The sequence below is a fragment of the Callorhinchus milii genome, unplaced genomic scaffold (assembly GCF_018977255.1).
Source record: "Callorhinchus milii isolate IMCB2004 unplaced genomic scaffold, IMCB_Cmil_1.0 Scaffold3, whole genome shotgun sequence".
In the NCBI taxonomy this organism is placed as follows: domain Eukaryota; kingdom Metazoa; phylum Chordata; class Chondrichthyes; order Chimaeriformes; family Callorhinchidae; genus Callorhinchus; species Callorhinchus milii.
Window position 1 is genome coordinate 2,269,092 of NW_024704744.1, and position 23,925 is coordinate 2,293,016.

Consider the following 23,925-nt stretch of genomic DNA (forward strand, 5'->3'; position numbering starts at 1 on the left):
GATTGATGGCCAGGACACCGGGAGAGAGAAACTCCCTTCTTTGCTGTATAGAAGGACCAATTAATAATAATAATTATAATAATAATAATCCTTGCATTTGATATCGCGCTTTTCAAGTGGGAGGACATCCCAAAGAGCTTCACAGAACACACTGTAAAGTGAATTGACTGTATATTTGTGGGCGAACGCGGCAGCCAATTGCGCACAGCAATGTCCCACAAACAGTCGTAGATTGAAAATGACCAATTTATCATTGTTTTTGGTTTTGGAGGGATTATTATTAGGCTCTATGTGGAGTAAGGAAACTTGCCCAAGGTTTTGCCCTCTGCCTGGAATTGAACTCAGGTCTCTTGCTTGCAAAGCGAGTGCTCTAACCACTGAGCTACAGGACTCCAGGGTTGCAGGAACCCTGGCTGATTTCCTCCTCCCTGATGATGGGAAAGTTGTGACTTAATAATAATAATCCTTGCATTTGATATAGTGCTTTATCACGTCAGGGAGAGGTCTCTAAGCGCTTCAGAGAATATATTGTAAAGTGGATTGACGGTGGAATTTGTGGGCAAAACTCGGGAGCCAATTGCACACAGCAGTGTCGCACAAACAGTCAATCAACTAACAACCGGGTTCCTACTTACTGCTCGGTAAACAGAGGTGTGTGGAGTAAGGAAACTTGCCTAAGGTTTCATCCCCGCCCGGGAATCAAACCCATGTCCTCTCTCTTGCGAGGCAAGTGCACTGACCGCTAGGCTATGGGTCCTCCATTTGATTTAGCCTCTTGAATAGAGACCAACAAACTCATCATGGGCTGGGATTCCAACCAGCATTGCTCTTAATCCATAAACTGCAGCTCTGTCCACGACACCAGCCCGTTATTTTTCCCTTTCAAGGAGAATAGACAACATCTAATGGCACTCCCTCTGCCCACATGTCTCAGTAAAACCAGCCTCAATGTTTGGAGGATAACCTCATTACTATAAATGGCCTCAAAAGCACCGTTGGGATCTCAGCTATGTATTTGGATTATTTTGCTTGCCTAATTGCACAATATTTTGCCACACTGGAATCCTTGGAAGTGTGGAAATAAGGTTATAAATGACCCTGTCATGTTTTGTTTTGAAAAAGAAATGTCTATTGAAATCTCATTATACTGTATATATCTATAAACACAATGCAAGTCAAACACATCAGCATCTCTGGCAAGGTCCTCAGTATATGAATTTGGCAGGTCGGGGAAATTAATGTCACGGCTTTCGCAGAATATCTATCGTCCAAGGCTATATTTTTCCTTCTGCGCTGCCTCTGATTTCATTTGTTTTCGACAGAGGATCGTTCCTTTGCTTTTGTTTGTAATCAATCTACCTTGTTCATTTGTCTGGTTCTTCTTGTCTGGTTTGTCTGATCCCAAACTCTCCCCCCCCCACCACCCCCATCACACCAGGCTGCACTTGCTCCCTGTCGCCAAACAGATTGATTTCAGGATCCTCACACTCGTCTTCAAATCCCTTCACACCCTGGCACCTCACTACCTCTCTAGCCTACTTACCCACCCCCACCCCCCACCCCAACTCACTACCCGCTGCCTCAGCACGACTGGCCCCGGCCTCCTGCTTGTCCCTCGTCCCCTCTGTTCCACCATCGCTGGTCACACTTTCAGCCACTATCCCCTGAAACTCTGGAACACTCTTCCTCTATCTCTCCGCCTTGACCCCAGCCTTCACCATCTTCAGATTGTGCCTGAAGACCTTTCTCTTGGGCGGTACCTAAACAGCAGGGGAATGAGATAAGAGTAGAGAGCTCCAGTGGAGGAATTAGCACCAGGGATGGTATCCTGAAGGAACTTATCAGTTTTCACCCCCGCTAATGTTATACAATTCAATATAAATTTACATTTAAACAGCAGCTTTCACATCGGGAGGATGTCCCAAGGTACTTAACATGGTTGGCTTGATACCTGAGCTGGGTGGGGTTGGGAATGGAAAGATGACCGAAAATGCTGTCAAAGAGGAAGGTCTTGAGGCAGACCCTGAACAACAACAACAAAATTACATTTCTATAGCGCCTTTCACGTTGGGAGAGGACGTCCCAAGGCGCTGGACAATCAGTGTTTCAGACCCGAGCTGGGGGTCAGGATCAGGGTGGGTGGAGGGCAGGGGGGGAAGGAGGGTGACTAAAGGCACAGTTGAAGAGGAGGGTCTTGAGATGGGTCTTGAAGGAGGCGAGGGAGGGGGCGAGGTGGAGGGACACTGGGATGGAGTTCCAGAGAGAAGGGGCAGAATGGCTGAAGGCTACCCACCGATGATATAGGGTAGGATGTGAAGCAGGTCGGCGCTTACAAAGTGTTGAGCGTAAACATTACCCATTCATATTCTCTCTCTCACCCCGATCTTTCTCTCTCTGCTCTCTCTTTGTCTCTGTCTCTTAATCGTTCTCTCTCTCTCTTTCTCTCTCTCTTCTCACTCTCTCTCTCTCTCTCTCTCTTGCAGGTCTTCAGATGTCTATAAGCCTGGCTTAGTGGTAGGACTCTCGCCTCTTGTGAGTTCAATTCCCACGTTGGGAATTTGGAAATGACTTGATCTGTTTAAAGTTTACTTATTTATTTAAGCTCCAGAATGTGCATCAAAAAATTAGCTCACTGTTTGTGGGAGTCCACTGTGCACAACTGGCTGCCGTGTTTCACCCGCAAAACACACAGTCAATCCATTTTACGGTATATTCTGCGAAGCACTTTGAGACGTTACAACGACATGATACGGTGCTATGTCAAATGCAAGGATTATTATTATTATTATTATTTATTATTATTATCTAGGCTGGTGCTGCAATGCAGTGCTGAGCGAGTGCTTTGTTGGCCGAGGTGTCGTTCTTCTGATGAGATGTTAAACTGCCTAATAGCCTCGCCTTCCGCTCTACCCCCACCACCCCACCGCCCCCCCCCCCCCACCAAGCCCACACACACATGCTTTGAAGGGCTTTGAGATGTCTCAATGACTTGATAAGGCACTACATCAAATGCAAGAATTATTATTACTAAGGTGGCACAGAATAAGCCCTCCCCCCATCTGGTCATCTTCTCCACTTTACCCCTCACTTCCCCTTAACCCCCCCCCCACCTCCCCCCCACATTGCCCCAGCCTCTCTCTGAAGCGCTTTGAAACATCCTCCCCATGAAGTACAATTTGGAAATGTGTCTCGAACTCGTAAGTCGGATTCATTTAAAGAAAAAAACGTCCTCCGAATTAGGAACAGATATGTGAATTTTCCACCTTTCTGCGCTGTCTGCAACCTCAAGCGAAAACTCTGCTTAGGCTAAAACTTTTAGCTTTCTAATATCCACCCCATTACAGCCCAGGAAACTCAATGTGAATATCTCGGTCTGGAGAAAGAGAGACAGCTGGGAAATTCAGATTAATATAATTTATAATATAATATAAAATCCAGGTAGCAGTGTGCATGAGTGAGTGTGTGTGCCTGCGTGCACTGGAGTGAGGGTTTGTGCATGTGTGTGTTGGGTGTATCTTAGTGTGTGTGTGTGTTTCTGCCCGTGAAGGTGGGTGAGTGTGTGTGTGAGTTAATGCGCGTGTGTGCGTGTGTGTGTGTGTGAGTGAGCGTGTGTGTGTGAGCGTGCGTGTGTGTGTGTGCACTTGAGTGAGTGTGTGTGAGTGAGTGTGAGTGAGTTTGAATGTGTGAGTGTGTGTGTGAGCATATATGAGTGCGTGAGTGAGTGTGTGTGTGCGCGCACGTGAGTGAGTGAATTAGCGTTCGTGAGTGCGTGTGGGTGGGCATGTGATTGAGTGCGTGTTTGTATGTGTGGGTTTGTGAGTGCAGGCGTGAGCGTGTGAGTGACTGCGAGTGAACGTGTATGAGTGCGCAGTAAGCAGCCTTGTGTTGTTCTGTACAATGTAACAGGAGTCCTGAGCGTGTGCCGTTAACTTGCAGCTGGATCGACAGACAACACATACGTTATAGACAAGTACATTGCTTAACATGAGCCTGATGCCTATCAGCATTCCCATATGAGAAGGGAGTTTCTCTCTCCCAGTGTCCTGGCCAGCAATCCCCAAAATAAAATTGGTCCCTCGCTCCATGACTGTTTGTGGGACGCTGCTGTGTGCAAACTGGCTGCTGCGTTTCACCCGCAAAATATCCATGCAATCCACTTGACAGCATACGCCGTGAAGCGCTTTGAGACGTCTTGACGACGTGATAAGGCGCTATCTTAAATGAAAGGATTACTATTATAATATTGTCCAGGCCATTGCGGTGAGGCTCAGTTGAAGTTATGCATCAACTGCTTTCTCAATGTTCCTCTATGCGATTTGGACACCAGAACATAACAATTATAAGGTTTGTTAAGAATTAAACTTGTGTTTCTCTGAGGAGGGGGTGCGTGGCTCGTAACTCCGATGCGCAGATCATTCTTAACTTGTTTTTTTTACGCGCCTTCCCCTGGTAGGGTTAAAAATGAAAGACGCAAGAAATTAAAGGGAAGGTTAGAGGACGAAACCTCTGTTTACCCAGCAGTAAATGGAGTCCTGCAGCTTAGTGGTTAGAGCGCTCGCCTCGCAAGCGAGAGGACCTGGGTTCGACTCCCAGGGAGGGGCGAAACCTTAGGCAAGTTTCCTTACCCCACACGCCTCTGTTTACCCAGCAGTACGTAGGATCCCGGTTGTTAGTCGATTAGCGGATCGATTTTCCGGGGGTAATAAATAATCCCTTCAATGCAAAAATAAACTTTAAAAAAAAAATTTGGTCAATCAATCCACGATTGTTTGTGGGACACTACTGTTCACAATTGGCTGCCACATTTCACCCACAAAATTCACTTTACAGATGTCTCGAAGACGTGATAAGGTGCTTGTTATATAAATGCAAGTTGTTGTTATATCAAATGCAACGGATTATCGTTATTGTCATTATCATCACTCTCTCTGCCTCTTAACACTGGGGATCAGCCTCACTGCTCTCCTCTGCCTCTAACACCGGTTTCTTAATCCGTGTCAAAGCCCATCACGAGAAATACCACAAAGCATAGTGACCTACTATCCCCCTACCACCTCTCCGACCTACTATCCCCCTACCTTCCTGCCCGTACCCTCCGTTCCTCTGGCTCCGGTCTGCTCCACATCCGCCGCCCCAACCGCCCTACCATCGGTGGCCGGGCCTTCAGCCCCGAGTCTCTGGAACTCTATCCCCCAGTGCCTTCGCCGCCTCCTTCCTTTCCTCCTTCAAGGCCGGTCTCAAGACCTTTCTCTTTGACCGAGCCTTCAGCTCCCCTCTCGACTCTCTACCCCCTCCTCGCTCCCTCCCTTCCCTCCCCTCACCCTGACCATTTCCCCCCTGCTCGGGTCCTGACCCAACTGTACAGCGCCTTGGGACGTCCTCCCGACGTGAAAGGCGCTCAATAAATGGAATCTGTTGTTGTTGTTGTTGTTGTTGACTGTGTATTCTGAGGGTGGATACAGAACCAATTTGCACACAGCAATGTCCCACAAATAGCCATGAAGTGAGTGACCGGTTTTATTTGGGGGATTGTTGGCCAGGACACCAGGAGAGAGAAACTCCCTTCTCTGTTTGAATAGTGCCATGAGATCTTTAACATCTCATCTGAAGGATGGTGCCTCTGACAATGCAACACCCTCTCAGCCCTGCACTGGAGCATCATCTTAGACTATGAGCCCAAAGTCCTGCCGTGGGGCTTGAACCCACAACCTTCTGCTCAGAGGCGAGAGCGCTAGCGACTGAGCCAGGCCGACAGCATTTTCTTCAAAGTTAAGGTTCGTCAGGCATATGCTGCCTTAAAGTGTTGCGTGCTAAATGGTGCTGGTCTTTGCTTAAGTAGTATTTTCATCTCTTGTGTAACGTCTCTCTTCAAACACTTATCTAAATTCTTGTTAAATCCTTTAAAGACTGAGTTTCATCATCTACAAAGGAAAAAAAACATTCCAGGGATTAGGAGGCTGGCCTTCTTGGAGGAACAAGTACTGACACAAAATAATGGGTCAATCCTAACTGATTTACTGGGTACTATGTTTTTTGTGATTCCAATAACCCACTGCTTTAAAACAAAAGGTTTCCCCTTAATAATAATAATAATTATAATAATCCTTGCCTTTGATAAAGCACTTTATCACATCATTGAGACATCTGAAAGCTCTTCACAGAAGATACAGTAAAGTGAATTGACTGTACATTTTACAGTATGTTTCACAGAATAAAGTCGCAGTATATACACAGTCAATTCACTTTACAGTATCTTCTGTGAAGCGTTTTGAGGCATCTTGAATACGTGATAAGGCACTATATCAAATGTAAGGATTATTATTAGTAGTAAAGTGAATTGACTGTATATTTTGTGGGTGAAACACAGCAGGCAATAAAAGGAGGCAAGGAAGGGGACACGGTGAAGGGACTATGAGCAGGACAGAGCCGCTGAGTGGAGAGAGTGAACAGTTGGGTATGGAAACTGAAACCCCAGAGATATCTATAGCTCAATAGCTCGATTACAGTGATTTATATATAACTTACTGCAATGATCTTGCAGTTTATAAGAAGTGGAGTTCTCTTCAGCAAGATGCACTCAGACAGCCCCAGTGGCCCATTAAACCTTTAATGGGTTACTTGGCTGATTGTGCTGTCTAGTTCAGGAAAGGACCTTTAAATTTCACCGGATAAGGAGTGTGCTGACAGTTTTACTGTCTATCCTCTCCCAAACATCAGTGGGTGAGCTTTCAGCCACTTGGCACCCGCTCTCTGGGATTCCACTCTCTAACTTACCTCCTCCTTCCCTCCCTCCCTTCCTCCCTCACTCCCTCCCCTTTTATTGCTCGTTAGAAACAGAGGACACGGCATGTGAACTGGGCATGTTCACACTGGAGAAGAGAAGGTTGAGGGGTGATATGATTAAAGTCTTTAAGATTCTAAAGGAACTAGATAATAATCATAATCATAATCCTTGCATTTGATATAGCACCTTATCATGTCTTTGAGACGTCTCAAAGCGCTTCACAGAATATAGTGAATTGACTGCATATTTTGTGAGCAAAATGTAGACCACGATAAGCTGTTTTTTCTTGCACTGAGCGGGAGAACCAAAGGACACGGCCTGTGATTGAAGAGAGGTAAAGTCAGAACAAATCTGCGGAAACACTACTTCAGTGAGAGAGTAGTAAATATATGGAACAGACTCCCTAGGAAGCAGAAAGTGTTGATTTTTTCAAGAACAAATTAGATAGATTTTTGTTGGGAAATAATATCTCAGGATACAATATATAGTTTGGGACACGACATGTACAAGCGACTGCCTGGATGGTAGAAGGCGAACTGGATGCTCTCACCAGCAAATTCTTGTGTTCTTATGTCTCAAAATGTACCTCTTTGACTTCCTTTCCGGTCATCTTATCCTACCCCACCCTAGGCTCCCACCTCCAGCTCAATTCCTAGACAGAACTGACAAGCACTGTGTAAACTGTAAACCAGTTAGTCACTGACTCAACAAATGGATAACATTTTAAACAGAAATGAAAGCGTTCAACCCAGAACAATACTTTAGGATGCACCAAGACAGTAGAACAGGCGGACACAGGTTTGGAGGTGTAAAGCCCTAGCTTGTTCAATCCGAGTCCCGTAGCATAAGCGTTAGAGCACTCGCCTTGCAAGCGAGAGGACCTGGATTCGATTCCCTGGTGGGACGAAACCTTAGGCAAGTTTCCTTACTCCACCCGGTTGTCAGTCGATTGGCGGATCGCTTTCCGGTGGTAATAATCACTTCAAAAAAAAAACGTGGTCACTCATTCTGGACTGTTTGAGGGACACTGCTGTCGGTGCAGTGCCAGGTTTCGCCCAAGCGAAAAACCTGGGTTCGATTCTCGTGCAGGGCGAAACATTGGGCAAGTTTCCTCACTCCACACACCCCTGTTTACCAACAATAAGTAGGAACCCGGTTGTTAGTCGATTGTTGGATAACTTTTCTGGGCGTAATAATTTATTCAAAGAACTACTACTACTACTATTAATAAATTGGTCACTTCAATCTACGACTGTTTGTGAGACCCTGCTGTGCGCATTCGCCCACAAAATACACAGTTAATTCACTTTACATATATATATCCTGTGAAGTGATTTGAGATGTCTCGAAGACGTGATAAGTTGCTATATCAAATGCAAGGATTCTTCCTTTTCTTCTTCTTATTCTGTGAAGCTCTTTGAGACATCTCAATGACCTGATTAGGCGCTACACCAAATGCAGTTAATACGTATAGGGTGACCAGAAAGTTGTGATAATAGCCTGTTATCAAAAAAAAATCATAATTTCTTTGGATTTATTAGACATTGTAATGGTACCACAACTTTTTGGTCACCCTGTGTATATAAAATAAATCAAATGCAAGGATTATTATTATTAATATAATGATCAATGCTCATAGCTCATTCCTCTAACACTGGGGATCAGCCTGGTTGCTCTCCTCTGCTCTGCCTCTAGGCCCTAATGTCACTGTGACCAGAACAAAATGTAGTATCTCGATGCGATCTGACCAGCCTCAAAATGATTACTCAACTGACAACATTAATTCCAAATGCAAATATCCTGTTTTGCGTGTTTATTGCTGTCCTGCAATATAGTGACGTGGTGAGCGATGAGCCAAACTAATGTGAAAACCCATCTTTCTTTAGGAAACTGTGAGAATTATTTTGAATAACAACAACAACATCTGACCGTTACGCATCTCGGAGCCCTGGGCTGTGGATGGGTCGACTGTGGAGCAAGGGATTAGTGGGAGGGAGAAGTGATAGTAGGTGCGGTTGGAGGGGTAGGTCTTAAGCCTGGTTCATCAGCAGGACAAGGAATCATCCCACTCAGATCCTGTTAACCCTGCAAGCCGAAGCCCTAATGGTCAGGGTGGTCCTAGTGGGAAAGCCAGGCAGTGCTCTCAATGGAAAGCTATATGGTTTTAGCTGGTTAAACTCCAGCAGTTACCTCAACACAAACTCTGGGGTACCCCCCCCAAGCCTTGGCTCTCGCCAATGTGTGCCTAATACCCTCTGGAATTAGGTAAGCAGGGAAAGAGTGCGCATTCCATTCCTGATACATGTGCAGGTGACATACGTACGTGGAATTCTCAGTCTGTTTTGGAGACTCTTAAGCAGGGTGAGGGGTCTCCAAATGTATCAGACGCAATGCTGACCAATTTCCCCCCCCAACCCCCCGTGGGGAGAAACATTGCATTGTTGCAGGCGTCGTCCTTCAGATGAAATGTTAAACCGAGGTCCCGTTCAAGTGGACGTTAAAGTTCCAATGCCGCTATTCGAAAAAGAAAAGGGAGTTTTTTTCCCCCGGTGTCCTTGCCAACAATCCCTCAAATAAAAGTAGTGTTGTTGGTTTCGTGGCAGTTTGTAGGACATTGCTTTACTAGAAATTTTCCAGCATGTTCACCTATTAAGCAAACGCAGATGCTTCTTAGCAATTAACGAGATTGGAGAGAGATGCACATTTCATTGTGTCTCATAAAAACAGTTACTACAACGTGACCTCAATAGCTGTCGGTACAACACAATACAAATTTACAATTATACAGTGCCTTTTACATCTGGAGGATATCCCAAGGTGCTTAACACTGCAGGCTGGACACCTGAGCTGGAGGTGGGAGCTGAGAAGAAGAGTAGTGGGGGGGAAAGTTGATCGAAAGCACGGTCAATGAGTTAGGCCTTTAGACGGACCTTGACCGAGGCAAGGGAGGGATCGAGTCGGAGGGAATCTGGGATGGCGGTCTAGTGAGCGGACGGCAGGATAGGCTAAAAGCCCAACTGCCGATGATGGGGTGGGCAGGGCGTGGGAAGATGAAGTGGTGCCTGTTAAGCAAAGGCAACGATTTTCAGGATCCTCACACTCGTCCTCAAATCCCTTCATGCCCTGGCACCTTCCTACCTTTCCAACCTGCTTATTCCCCACGCCACCACCCACCGCCTCCGCTTGGCTGACTCTGGCCTCTTGCTCGTCCCTTGTCCCCTCTGCTCCACCAGCGTCGGCTGCGCTTTCAGCCACTACTTCCACTACTGGAACCGTCTCCCTCAATCCCTCCACCCTCGCCCCCTCCTTTCCCATTTTCAGATCACGACTGAAGCCCTTTCTCTTCAACCGTGCCCGCAGTCACCTCCTCCCTCCCACCCCCTGCTTGGGGTCGTGCTACATCTCTGTCAAGCGCTCTGAGTCAAGACCCTGCTTGAGCGGCGCTTTATAAACACAAGTTGTTGTTGTTATCAATGTAAATCATATCATGTTGCATTCCTCTCAGACAAAGGATTTTTCTTTAGATGAGACATTAAACCGAGGTCCCATCTACCTGTCAAAGTGGACATTACAGATCCCATCCGTATTATGCCATTCAAAAAGAAAAGGGAAGTTCTCTCTCCCGGTGTCCTGGCCAACAATCCCCCGAATAAAACTGGTCATTCACACTCCAGCTGTTTGCACGTCACCGGTAAATAAAATTGGTCACAGCTGTTTGTGGGACATTGCTGTGTGCATATTGACTGCCCCGTTTCACCCACAAAATACACACAATCACTCTACTTTACAGTATATTCTGTGAAGCCCTTTGAGACCGTCCGACGTGATAAGGTGCTATATCGAATGCGAGGATTATTGTTATTATTGTTTTGCTGGAGAGGTGCTCACAGATGGAAGGGAAGGAGCTTGCTGGGTTTCAGCTTCTGTAACTCAGACAGATCACAGATGGCTGGAAACTATTTAATGACAGAGCCCATCAAACAGAGGGCCACCAGTAACTAAAAGCCTGAATACTCAGACAGTCCTGTGTTATCCAGAACAATTTATTTCAGATGATCAGTCGATATGGGTTCAGCCAGGAAACTTATACTCCTAGACAGCACCACAAAACAGCAATGTTGGAGTCTTGTAGTGTATTGGTTGGAGCACTCGCCTCGCAAGCGAGAGGACACGCAGTACCAAACCTCAGACAAGTTTCCTTTCTCCACACGCCTCAGTTTTACCTACCGGTAAGTAGGAATGGGGTTGGTAGTCAATTGGCGGATCGCTTTTCAGGGGATAATAATCCCTTCAAAATTTGTTTTAAAAAAAAAGAATAACTTGGTCACTTAGTTTGTGGGACGCTGCTGTGCGCAATTGGCTGCCGCGTATCGCCCACAAAGTAATTTTACAATATATCCTGTGAAGCGCTTTAAGACGTCTCAACGATGTGGTAAGGCGCTGTATGAAATGCAAATGCAAGGATTATTTTATTATAATTTTTGTTGTTGCTCCCACCTTCACTGACCTGTGTACCTGGTCCTCTGTCTCTCACGCCTTCAGGACTCCTCTCCCTCTCTCTCTCTCTCTCTCTCTGGCTCTGCGTCTGAGTGCGTGCATTCCACCCAGTCCTGGACCTGTGGTCAAAGATCATACGTAAAAGCTGCAACCTAGTTAAATGACTCACAGATTCTGACCCTTGGCAGAAGCTGGAAGAAAGCAAAGATAAGGGCAGATCAGTGGCAAACACATGCGTTTCAGCTTTAACTTTCCCATATATGGAAACCCAATGTGTTTTTGGCATTTGCTTTGCATGAGTGGAACTCCACATGACAGGGATAGGAGGGGTAAAGTGTGAGATATGATATTGATAGTTATTTAGGGAGTTTCTCCCACTGTCCTACCCTGGCCAACAATTCCCCCAGTAAATAATCTTTGTATTTGGTATAAAATGGGTCACTCATTGCATGTTGACTGCTATGTTTCACCCACACAATACGCAGTATATCCTGTGAGGTGCTTCGAGACGTTTTGAAGACGTGATAAGATGCTAGATCAAATGCAAGGATTATCATTATTTATTATAAGTTCTGCTTTCCTTCAACCCTGCATCATTGCCTCAAAGCGCTTCACAGAATATACTGTAGAGTTGAGTGACTGTGTGTTTTGTGGGTGAAACGTGGCAGCTAATTGCAGACAGCAGTGTCCCACCAACGGTCGTGGATTGCCTGACCAAATTTGTTTTTGGGGGGAAGGGATTATTCTGGCAATCGATCAGCAACCTCTTTGTATTTGATCATCTTTCCCCTTCCGCCCTCTCGGCTCTCTGCCCTGTTTCGGTTGCCCGTCCTTAATTATTTTAAGTGTTTTGGGAGTTTCCCCCGATGTGGAAGGTGCTAATATAAATGTAATAATAATAATAATTAATATTAATATTATTATTAATATAAATGTAGATTGTAGTGTGTTGTGGAGCATCACGCTCTGAAACTCTGTGTGATTGATGCAGCGATTCAAATTCCCTCACCGGCTATCTTTCTTAATTGTGAATTCAATTCACAAGTTTCAAGTGTTTCATTCTGTTCTGGCCAAACCACAGAGCAGCAAAACAAAACACAGAGCAAGATAACGCATCCAAGAGCTAATTCATCTTTACTGAGGACTGGGTCGACGGTCTCGGGAAAGTTTCTTAAGCGGGAATATCCTGTCAAGTGGACTCTCGTAGCATAGTGGTTAGCATGCTTGCCTCACAAGCGAGAGGACCCGGGTTCGATTCCCATCTGGGTGTAACCTTAGGCAAGTCTCCTTACTCTAAACGCCTCTGGTTACTTAGCAGTAAGTAGGAATGAGTAAGTAGGAATGCTCTCTGGGGGTAATAATCCCTCCTCCCCAAAACCCGGAGGGATATGTGTCAGCCTGGTGCAGTGGTAGTGGTCTCGCCTCTGAGGTAAAAATCAGGCGCTGACAGCATCACCATGGTTGCTCACTCCACCTCGCTAAGCCAGTCTGGAATCTTGGGGTCTTCTTTGACCCACAACTATCCTTTCTACCCCACGTCTGTGCCATGACCCGCTCTGCCTTCCCCCACCTCCACAACATCGCCCGGCTCCGCCATTGTCTCACACCACAGGCCCTCGAGACCCTCACACACGCCTTCATTACATTGAGGCTCGACTATCTAATTCATTGCTTGTCGGCCTCCCCAACACCTCCCTCCACAGGCTGCAGATCATCCAGAACTCTGCAGCCCGTGTCCTCTCCCGTACCAGGCTCCGCGACCCTATCACCCCCATCCTAAGCCAACTCCATTGGCTTCCCATCACACAGAGGATATAGTTCAAGATCCTGGGCTTCACCTTCAAAGCCCTCCACGGTCGTGCTCCTGCTACCTCTGTGACCTCCTACCAACCCGTTCACTCCCTCTGCTCAGCGGGCTCCAGCCTGCTTCACATCCCCCGCCTTGCTCGCCCCACTATTGGTGGGTGGGCCTTCTGGCACTCTGCCTCCACTCTCTGGAACTCCATCCCGCAGCCCCTACATCTCGCCCCCTCCCTCGCCACCTTCAAGATCCACCTCAAGACCTTCCTCTTCGACTGTGCCTTCGATCTCCCTGCTTCCCCATCTGCCCTCCCTCCTCCCCCACCCCTACCCCCAGCTCAGGTCCGTAACTCTGTCTGTCCAGCGCCTTGGGACGTAATCCCGATGTGAAAGCCGCTTTACAAATGTAATTTTGTTGTTGTTATTGTTGTAGGTTCAAGCCCCACATCGGGACTTACATAGTCTAAGTTACATAGTCTAAGCTGACACTCCAGTGCAGTGTTGGGGGTGTATTCCTTGTCGGAGGTGCCGTCCTTCAGATGAGACATTAAGTGAGGTCCTGTCTGCCTGTTCACTGCACAATTTGAAAAGTTAAGGGAGTTTCTCCCGGGGGCCAACAAATACCCAAATAAAATGGATCCCTCATTCCACGACAGTTTGTGGAACATTGATGTGCGCAAATTGGCTGCTGCGATCACCCACAAAATACACAGTCACTTCAGTTTGCAGTATAAAGGCGCTATGCAAATGTAATTTTGTCTTGTGTTGGATATCCTATCAAACACTTTGAGCCAGGGCAACAACAACAATTTGTATTTATATAGCGCCCCTCACACAGGGTAGAGTCCCAGACTCGTCACTATATCAAATGCAGGGATTTATTATTATTATTATTATTATTATTATTATTATTATTATTATTATTATTATTATTATTATTATTATTATTATTATTATTATTATTATTATTATTATTATTATGTGTATTTGGGTAATGGCTGGAGTTTAACCTGCTCTGCATTTGGATGACTAGTAACTATAACAATAAATCCTTGCATTTTAGTAGAGCGCCTTTCATGGAGGAAAGACATCCCACAGGACCTTCCAGGATTTATTGTAAAGTGAAGTGACTCTGTATTTTTGTGGGGGATCATGAGAGCCAATTTTGCACACTGTAATGTCCCACAAACAGCCATGAATTCAGCGACCAATTTTTATTTGAGGGATTGTTGGCCAGGATACCTGGGAGAAATACTCCCATCTCTAGGGGGCCTTGTTTTTTAATGCCTCATCTGAAAGAGAGCGATTCCGACAACGCAGGACTCCTCCAAGGATTGTGTTAGAGACTCCGCCTAATCTAAGGGAGTTAAGTGCTTACAAAAATGTAAGGCACTTTCTGCCCAGTTTCCTATCAGCACAAAACCACAACACTAAGTCAATGATGAGGGAAACTGTCATCAGCCTCGTCTTATCTGATCACTGTACACCCGAAAGCCACACAGGGAATGTGGACACTCAAGGGAATGTCACTGTGACCCATTACTGAAGAGTGGGATGGGAGCAGTGATGTGTTCACTAATACTTAGACATTAGATTTAGTATTTGTTGGCATTTACCATTAAAATTTTTAGCATTACGTTTTCCCCAATAAAGTATATTTCAGTCCAACCCCATTGTGAGGCTTGAGGAGGCAGCTTACTTCAGCATTGCCTGGAGCCTGGGTTTGTGCTAACACACATGTCACGTGTGCATGTGGAGTCCTGTATCTCAGTGGTTAGAGCACTCGCTTTGCAAGTGAGAGACCTGAGTTCAATTCCAGGCAGGTCAGGGCGAAACCTTGGGCAAGTTTCCTTACTCCACACAGAGCCTAATAATAATCCCTCCAAAAAGACAAAACAATAATAAATTGGTCATTTTCAATCCATATGACTGTTTGTGGGACATTGCTGTGCGCAATTGGCTGCCGCGTTTGCCCACAGATATACAGTCAATTCACTTTACAGTGTGTTCTGTGAAGCGCTTTGGGACGTTCTCCCGACGTGAAAAGCGCTATATCAAATGCAAGGATTATTATTATTATTATTATAATTATTATTATGTCAGCCTGGCTCAGAAGACATCATGCTTGCCTCTGAGTCAGAAGCTCGTGGGTTCAAGCCTGTAGCTCAGTGGTTAGAGCATTCGCCTCAGAAGCGAGAGAATTCGGATTCGATTCCTTGGCAGAGCAAAACCTTAGGCAACTTTTCCTACTCCACACGCCTTTGTTTCCCAATAGGAATCCGGTTGTTAGTTGATTGGCGACTCTCTTAACAAATAATTTGGTCACTCAATGCACGACTGTTTGTGGGACACTTGTGTGCAATTGACTGCTATATTTTCACCAACAAAATATGGTCACTCCAATTTACAATATATCCTGTGAAGCGCTTTGAGATGTCTCAACAACTGATGAGGTGCTATATCAAATGCAAGGATTATTATAATTATTGCTATTGTTAAGCAGCTATGATTCTGAGAACAAGTTGGCAGAGTGGAGCGATTGAAAGACGAGACAGCGAATGAATGAAATGGTGGTAATGAGAAAAAGGAGGAAGATGGAGGAGGGAGAGAGGCGATGTGAGAGAGAATCAGCTCACACGTGTGACTGCCTTCGCCCTGCAGTATGATGCTTTCCATATTGTTCCTGTGTGTGTTCTCACTCAGAAACACACCTCCTTATATAGAGAGAAAAACAAGCAATCAGAAAGCACATGGGCAGCTCGGAATTAAGAGAAATCATCCCTAATAACCTGTCAGCTGGGCTCAGTCATAGAGCTTCCTCCAGCTTATATGAATAATAATAATCCTTGCATTTGATATAGCCCCTTATAGCATTTCGCCCACAAAATATACAGTCAATTCACTTTACAGTGTATTCTGTGAAGCGCTTTGAGACGTCTTGAAGATAAGGTCCTATATGAACTGCAAGGATTATTATTATTGTTGTAATGTAAATGCAAGTTGCTGTTGTTGGTGTTGAGTTAGGAGTAGAGCTCATCTGTTAGGCTCTTTGAATCCTAAGAAAACATTGCGCTTCTCTTTCAGATGGATGAACGCAGGTTCTGATTTCCCCATGTCACAGAGATTTCCAGGCTTCAATAATAATCATAATAATCCTTCTATTTGAAACAGCGCCTTATCGCATTATTGCGACGTCTCAAAGCGCTTCAAAGAATACACTGTAAAATGGATTGACTGTATATTTGTGGGTGAAACGCAGCAGTACAATTGCGCACAGCAGTGTCCCAGTCGTGGAGTGGGTGACCAATTATATTTGGGGGATTGTTGGCCAGAACACTGGGAGAAACTCCCTTCCCTTTTCGAATAGTGCCATGAGATCTTTAACATCCACCTGAACAGGCAGATGGGAACTTGGTTTAACGTCTCATCTGAAGGTCGGCACCTCTTGAAAATGCAACACCCCCCTCCAGCTCTGCACTGGAGCGTCAGCTTAGACTGGGTGAGTTCAGGTCTCGCTTTCACATCTTCATCCACTTTGTTAGAAGCTGGGCTTGTAACACTGGGATTTTATTGAGCTGAGGCAGTGATGAAACCAACGGAGCGTGACAGGAGCTCCAAGTTGCAGACAGACCTTCTGTGCCACTTGCCATGTACTGAACCAGATGTGTTAAAGGGGAGCCAGAGGATAGAGCACTTGTGAAAACTGGGTGGCTCTGCAATGCTCTGCTGCCCAGATGCTATGTGCTGAAGCTTGAAAGTATCGCAGAGGACTTGACAATGTCGGAGTTCACTCAACTGCAGGGAGAGAGACACTGACGCAACCGTCTTGTGAGTGACAATCCACAGCGATTGCCAAATGTCAGCCCGGGGCGGAGTGTTGCATTGTCGGAGGTGCCGCCCTTCGGATGAGTCAGGGAGATGTTGACCTGCAGCTCCGCATCTGGACTGTTGATATCAGCCTGGCTCAGTGGTAGCACTCTCGCTTCTGAGTCAGAAGGTTGTGAGTTCAAGCCCCGCATTCCAACATTGGGACTTACATTACCTCCTTCAAAACCCATCTCTAGACCCTCCCCTGTGACCGCATGTTCGGTCACCTTCCTACCCCTACGCTCCCCACCCGCTACCCCTCCTGATCCCAACCCCCAGCTTGGGTGCAGATTTCAGACTGTCCAGCGCCTTGGGATGTGCTCCTGATGTGAAAGGTGCTGCTCAAATGTAATTTGTTGTTGATATTGTTGATAGTATATTTTATGGGCGAAACACAGCAGCCAATTGTGCACAGCAGAGGCCCACAAGCAGTTCATTGATTGAATAATTGGGGGGTTGGGGTGGGGGTGGGGGGCAAAGCCAAAGAGGCACGTGGAGTAAGGAAACGTGCCCAAATTACTATGAATTCCTCTAACCCTCAAAGTCTAGAGCAATGGTTTTCAAACACATTTTTTTGTTGCCTCAGCGTGTGACCACCAACACTTACTGGTAGCCGCAGCGTTAGTTTTTCGTGATAAAGTACTTAATTAGAGTAAACATAGACATGTGCACATCTCAAATGGTTTTCATTTAGTTCTGCACACTTGACAAACCACATTTGACAAAGCTGTTTTTTCACAAACCCTTGCTCGACGCACAGATGAGCCGCTCTGTTAAAATTTCTGCACAGCAAGGGTCAGTGAGAGGCGACCGAGATAGGCTTCAATCTTTTACTGCGCCCTCGCTTACCATATGAGTGGAGTCCTGTAGTCTAGTAGCTAACGCACTTGCCTCGCAAGTGAGAGGACCAGGGTTCGATTCCCTCGGCGGGGCGAAACGTTAGGCATGTTTCCTTACTCCACACACCTCTGTTTACCTAGCAGTAAGCAGGACCCCAGTTGTTTGGCGATTGGCAGATTGCTTTCCGCAGGTAATAATCCCTCCCCCACCAAAACGAAAATAATAAGAAATTTGGTCACTCAATCCACCACTGTTTGTGGGTCACTCCTGTGCGTAACTGTCTGCCGCGTTTCATCCACAAAATGTACAGTCAATTCACTTTTCAGCATTTTCTGTGAAGCGCTTTGGGATATTAAACCTGCGGTCCCATCCGCCTGTTCAGGTGGATGTTAAAGGTCCCATGGCGCTATTCTAAAAGAAAAGGGAGTTTCTCTTTGCTGGTGTCCTGGCCAACAATCAAATGCATTTGATTGCTGGCCAGGATCTTATCATGTCGTTGAGACGTCTAAAAGCGTTTCACAGAATATACATTACAATACAAAACAAATTTACAGTACAAAATTACATTTTTATAGCACCTTTCACATCGAGAGGAAGTCTCAAGGTGCTGATCAGTCAGGGTTTAATATATTGTACAGTGGATTGACTGTGTATTTTGTGGGCGAAATGTGGCAACTCAGCAGTATCCCATACAGTCATGGATTGAGTAACCAGATTTTTTTTGAGGGATTATTACCCCCCGGAAAACAATCCGACAATTGAGTAACTGCCATGTCCCTACTTACTGCTCGGTAAACAGAGGAATTTGGAGTTAGGAAACTTGTCTAAGCATTTGCCCTGCCCGGGAATCGAACCGGAGTTCTCTTGCTTGCACGGTGAGTTCTCTAACCACTATGCTATGGGACTCCAAGTAAGGGCTTTTACGGCAGTTGTGGGGCTTGAGAGCCCCATATTCCCTCTGATTGAGCAAACTGCAGTCTCAGAGTGAGCTCCGTCTGCGCTGTGGAATTCAAGAATTAAGGGATAAGAGAATTCCGGTGATGGACGTGTGAGTAAAGCGGTAGGAAAAAAGGAACAGGACAATCCCCTTTGGCTTCTGAGTTTAAATCCGATAAACCCTCTCAGTTTCCTTACGAATGTTATTGTTAAGTCCAAGTCTGGCTCTCCTGCCAATTCACGTCTGTATATCATGTGTCCACTTCTCTGAAAAGCCCTTACGCAATCAGGGACAGCAAAGAGATAGTTCCAAAAGGTTGGCTTCTTGTACAATAGTGGAAGTATTGGGTTGCAAACTGTTTTCCAGTCAATCACTGCTCCTAGTAATTCTATACCCTCTCCTAATAGATGTTGACAATGTCTCAATCAAGTAAATTGCAGCACAGAAGGAGGTCACTTGGCTCAATGTGCTCACCCTCCCACTGAGCTATCCAGGTGTCAGTTTGGCTCATTTGGTAGCACTCGCACTGCCTTTGAATCAATAGGTTGTGGGATCAAACCTGAATTGGGACTTAATAATAATAATAATCCTTGCATTTGATGTAGCGTCTCATCACCTCGTTGAGACGTCTCAAAGCGTTTCACAGAATACACTGTAAAGTGAATTGACTGTATCTTTTGCGGACGGAAAGTGGCAGCCAATTTTGCAAAATATATTCTGTGGGTGAAACAACATTGCAAAAAGCAGTGTTCCACAAACAGTCGTGGATTGGGTGACCAATTATATATTTTATTTAATTTTTGGGAGGGATTATTGCCCCCAGAAAGCGATCTGCCAATGACTAACAACCAGGTTTGTACTTACTTTCAGGTAAACAGAGGGGTGGGGAGTAAGGAAACTTCCCTAACATTTGCCCTGCGCAGGGGATCAAACCCAGGTCCTCTCGCTTGCGAGGCGAGTGCTCTAACCAATATGCTACCGGACTCCACTTGACTTGAGTTCATGTTCTGGGCTGCCACTGGGTGCTCAAAATTATGAAGGGTTTTGATAGATTAAATAAGGAGAAACTGTTTCCACTGGCAGGTGGGTTGTTTACCAGAGGACAACAACAACAACAAAATTACACTTATAGAGCGCCTTTCACATCGGAAGGACGTCCCAAAGCATTGAACAGTCAGGGGTCGGGGCCCGAGCATGGGGGAGGGGTGGTGTAGGTGTGAGGGAAGGCAGAGAGGTGGGAGGGAGACCAAAGGCTCGGTCGAAGAGGCGAAGGGACCGTGGGATGAAGTTCCAGAGAGTGGGGGCAGAGAGGCTGAAAGCCCGGTCACCGATGGTAGGGTGGGTCAGGCGGGAGACATGGAGCAGGCAGGTTGGTAGGGAGGACACAGATTTAATATAATTGGCAAAAGAAGCGAAGGGGAGACCAGGAGAATTATTTTTTTAGCAGCAAGTTGTTATGATCTGGAATGCACTGCCGGAAAGAGTGGCGCAAGCGGATTCCATAATAGCTTTCAAAAGGGAATTCAATAGTTATTTGAAAAGAAAAGTACTGTGGGTCTGTGGAGAAACAACGGGGGAGTGGGACTAGTTGGTAACTCTTTCAAAGAGCCAACACAGGCACGATGGGCCGAATGGCCTCCTTCTGTGCTGTACTTCTGTGCCTCCAACCTTCCTTTCTTTCCCCATCCCTTCCCACCCCCTCCACCACCCCCGCTCGGGTCCAAATCCCTGACTGTCCAGCACCTTGAGACATCCTCCCGATGTGAATGGTGCTATACAATTTTAATTTTGCGTTGATGAATGGAGGTGTGGGTGGGGATGAACATTATATTGTTTGGATTAGACCTCAAACCCAGGTCCCGTCTGCCTGTTTAGGTGGCCGCTAAAGATCTCTTGATGCTATGTGAAAAGGGGTGACCAATTATATATTTTTTCTTTTGTTCTGGTCAGCCGAAACCCATCACCGTGCTTAGAATTCAATGCATCCCACCCATATGTGGAAATCCCAGAGAAAGATAGTCGGAATGGAATGCGCACTCTCTCCCTGGAGGTACACTTCCTGCTGACCTAATTCTGGAAAGTAATAGGCGCAGGTTGGCAAGAGCCAAGGCTTGGGGACCCCGGAGTATGTGTTGGAGTAACTGCTGGAGTCGAACCAACCAAAACCATATAGCTTGCCATTGATATTGCTGTTTGGCAAGCTTTCCTGCTTCTTTTCCAACTAGGACCACCCTTTAGGGCTTTGGCTTACAGGGTTAACAGAAGCTGATTCCGAGGATTTGTTTTTCCAGTGTCCTGTCTACCAATCCCTCAGATAGATTGATCACTCACTTCATGACTGGTTGCTGTGTGCAAATTGGCTGCTAAGTCACTGAACTTGACAGCAAAACCCACGAGGTGCTTTGAGATTAATGGGTTTTGTTGAGGTCAGGTTAATGGCTCTCCAGTTGCCAGTTAACAAATCCGTCACCTCTCCTGAATACGGGAACAACACTTACTTGCCTCCAGTTTGTTGCAACCTGTTGTAACTAGTGGATATCAACTTGTGGAGTTCTGTAGCTTAGTAGCTAATCCCTTTGGTATATACATGTCCTGCATTAACTGTGTAATGTTCTTCAGGGATGTCCATTTATCCTCAACTGATCTGTTATTCAGGAACACCTCCCAGTCTATGTCTCATAACCCCGAAGTTTGACCACTTAATAGTAATAATAATAACCCTTGCATTTGATATAGCATCTTATCACATCGTTGAGATGTCTCAAAACGCTTCGCAGAATGTACTGTAAAGTGAATTGACTGTGCACTATGTGGGCAAAACACGGCAGCCAATTGCGCACAGCAGTGTCCCACAAACAGTGGTGGATTGAGTGGCAACATCTTTCTTTGGAGGGATTATTGCCCCCGGAAAGTGATCTGCCAATCGACTAACAACCAGGTTCCTACTTATTAATAGGCAAACATAGGTGTGTGGTGTAGGGAAACTTGCCTAAGTTTTCACCCGTACCGGGAATCGAACCCGGGTCCTCTCGCTTGGGAGGTGGGTGCGTTAACCACTATGCTACGAGACTCCACAAAGTTTCATACTTCGTGTTTGGTTATGTGGCTCTGTCATTTCTCAAGTTAGGTTAATCTCAAGCAAAATAGTCCTCGGGTCAGGGCACACCTGGTATGAACCTTTTGTGACTGTGACCATAAAGGGGACTGACCCAGTGTTAGAAGAATGAGCTATGAGGAACGATTAAGGGCTCTTCAGTCCAATCTTGCAAACATGTCTGTCTCAGAGGGGGCCTTAGAGAGGTTAAAAATTTTTATACGGGATTGAAAAAATAAACTATATTATTGAATGCGCTGAGACAGCAGAAGGCATGGGTTCAAGGATCCAAAGGACAACTTCAAGACAGACACCAGGTGTATTTCTGTATGTCCAGTGCCTTGGGACTACCTCCCAGTGTGAAAAGGGGTACAGAATGTTATTTTGCATTATGTTGCATTTGAGATGAGACGATAAACCAAGGTCCTGTCTGTCTGTTCAAGTGTATGTCATATAATCCCTCCAAAAAAACAAAACAATAATAAATTGGTCATTTTCAATCCACGACTGTTTGTGGGACGCTGCTGTGTGCAATTGGCTGCCGCGTTCGCCCACAAATATACAGTCAATTCACTTTACAGTCTATTCTGTGAAGCGCTTTGAGACGTCTCGAAGACGTGAAAAGCGCTATATCAAATGCAAGGATTATTATTATTATGTTAAAGATCCCGCGGCGCTATTCAAAAAAAAAGGGAGTTTCTATCTCCCAGTGTCCTGGCCAACAATCCCCAAATAAAATTGGTCACTCACTCTGTGGCTGTTTGTGTGACACTGCTGTGTGCAAATTGGTTGCTGGGTTTGCCAAAAGGTCCCCCGCAGTCACTGCACTTTACAATATATTCTGTGAAGCACTTCGGGATATCCTGCTTAGGTGAAAGGTTTTGTACAAGGTGTAAGGATTATTATGATTATCACCCAGAGGTAACTAGTAACTAGGCGTCCTGTAACATATTGGTTAGAGCACTCGCCTCACAATCGAGAGGACCTGGGTTCAATTCCCTGGTAGGGCGAAACATTAGACAAGTTTCATTACTCCACACCCCTCTGTTTACCTATCAATAAGTAGGAACCCAGTTGTTAATTGATTGGTGGATTGGTTTTCAGGGGTAATAATCCCTCCTCCAAAAAATGGTCACTCAATCCCGACTGTTTGTGGGACGCTGCTGTGCGCAATTGGCTGCCGGGTTTCGCCCACAAAATACACAGTCAATTTACTTTATAGTATATTCTGTGAAGTACTTTGCGACGTCTCAAAGACATGGTAAGGCGCTATATCAACTGTAAGGATTATTATTATTATAAGGTTTAGAGACGTCTCGAAGACATGATATAGTACTATATCAAATGTAAAGGATTGCTATAATTATCCAGAGGGAATAATGACAGTAATTAACAACCAGAACAGTGTTAATAGGAAGAATGATTGAGGCTGGTACTCTGGGACTCATTTTAAAAGCAATGTGATGATGTAGAGTGGGGATTCAGGAAGGATGAGATCAGACGGCCAAAAATTGGGCTTCTTCATCCAAACCTCTCTTGTGAGCCTTGTGGTCTCTTATGGGAGTAATCTCAAACACACAGACTTATTATTATTTATGAACCGCTCGAGCCAGTAAACTGCAACAAGGGAAAAGAGACAGTAAACAGCTCTGTGCAGCACATATCACCAGAAGCTTTAATGAGGTTCATCAGAGCCAAAAAAATCTCTCTCGCAGTTTTACCCATCGACATAAGAGCATAGTCTGGAAACCACAAAGCATTTTAAGATTCTGGCTTATTCGTAAAGTCTTTTGAGCCCATCGCTGCGATAAGTCCATCAGAGTGGCTTGAGGCCTCAGAGGGAAATGTGAGGTTTCTCACTTTGTTACTTAGAACCAACGTTGATGCTCGAGTGCAGTGCTGGGGGGGTGCACTGCATTGTCGAGGCGCCGTGCTTCGAATGAGACATTAAACGTTTGTGGCGTTCTGTAGTGTATTGGTTAGAGCACTTGCCTTGCAAGGGAGAGGATCTGGGTTCGATTCGCGGGCCGGGTGAAACGTTAGGCAAGTTTTGTTACTTCACACGCCTCTGTTTACCTAGCAATAAGTAGTAACCTGGTTGTAAAG

The 23,925-nt window shown here is 45.7% G+C and overlaps 1 long non-coding RNA gene across 1 annotated transcript in view; it reads left to right on the plus strand.

Annotated features, from left to right (window-relative positions):
- Positions 1-23,925, plus strand: part of LOC103187019 — a 97,935-nt gene that overhangs the window by 11,193 nt on the left and 62,817 nt on the right. The window contains exon 2 of the long non-coding RNA XR_488838.2: positions 2,484-2,532. This is a non-coding gene — a long non-coding RNA (uncharacterized LOC103187019). The remainder of the gene's footprint in view (positions 1-2,483; positions 2,533-23,925) is intronic.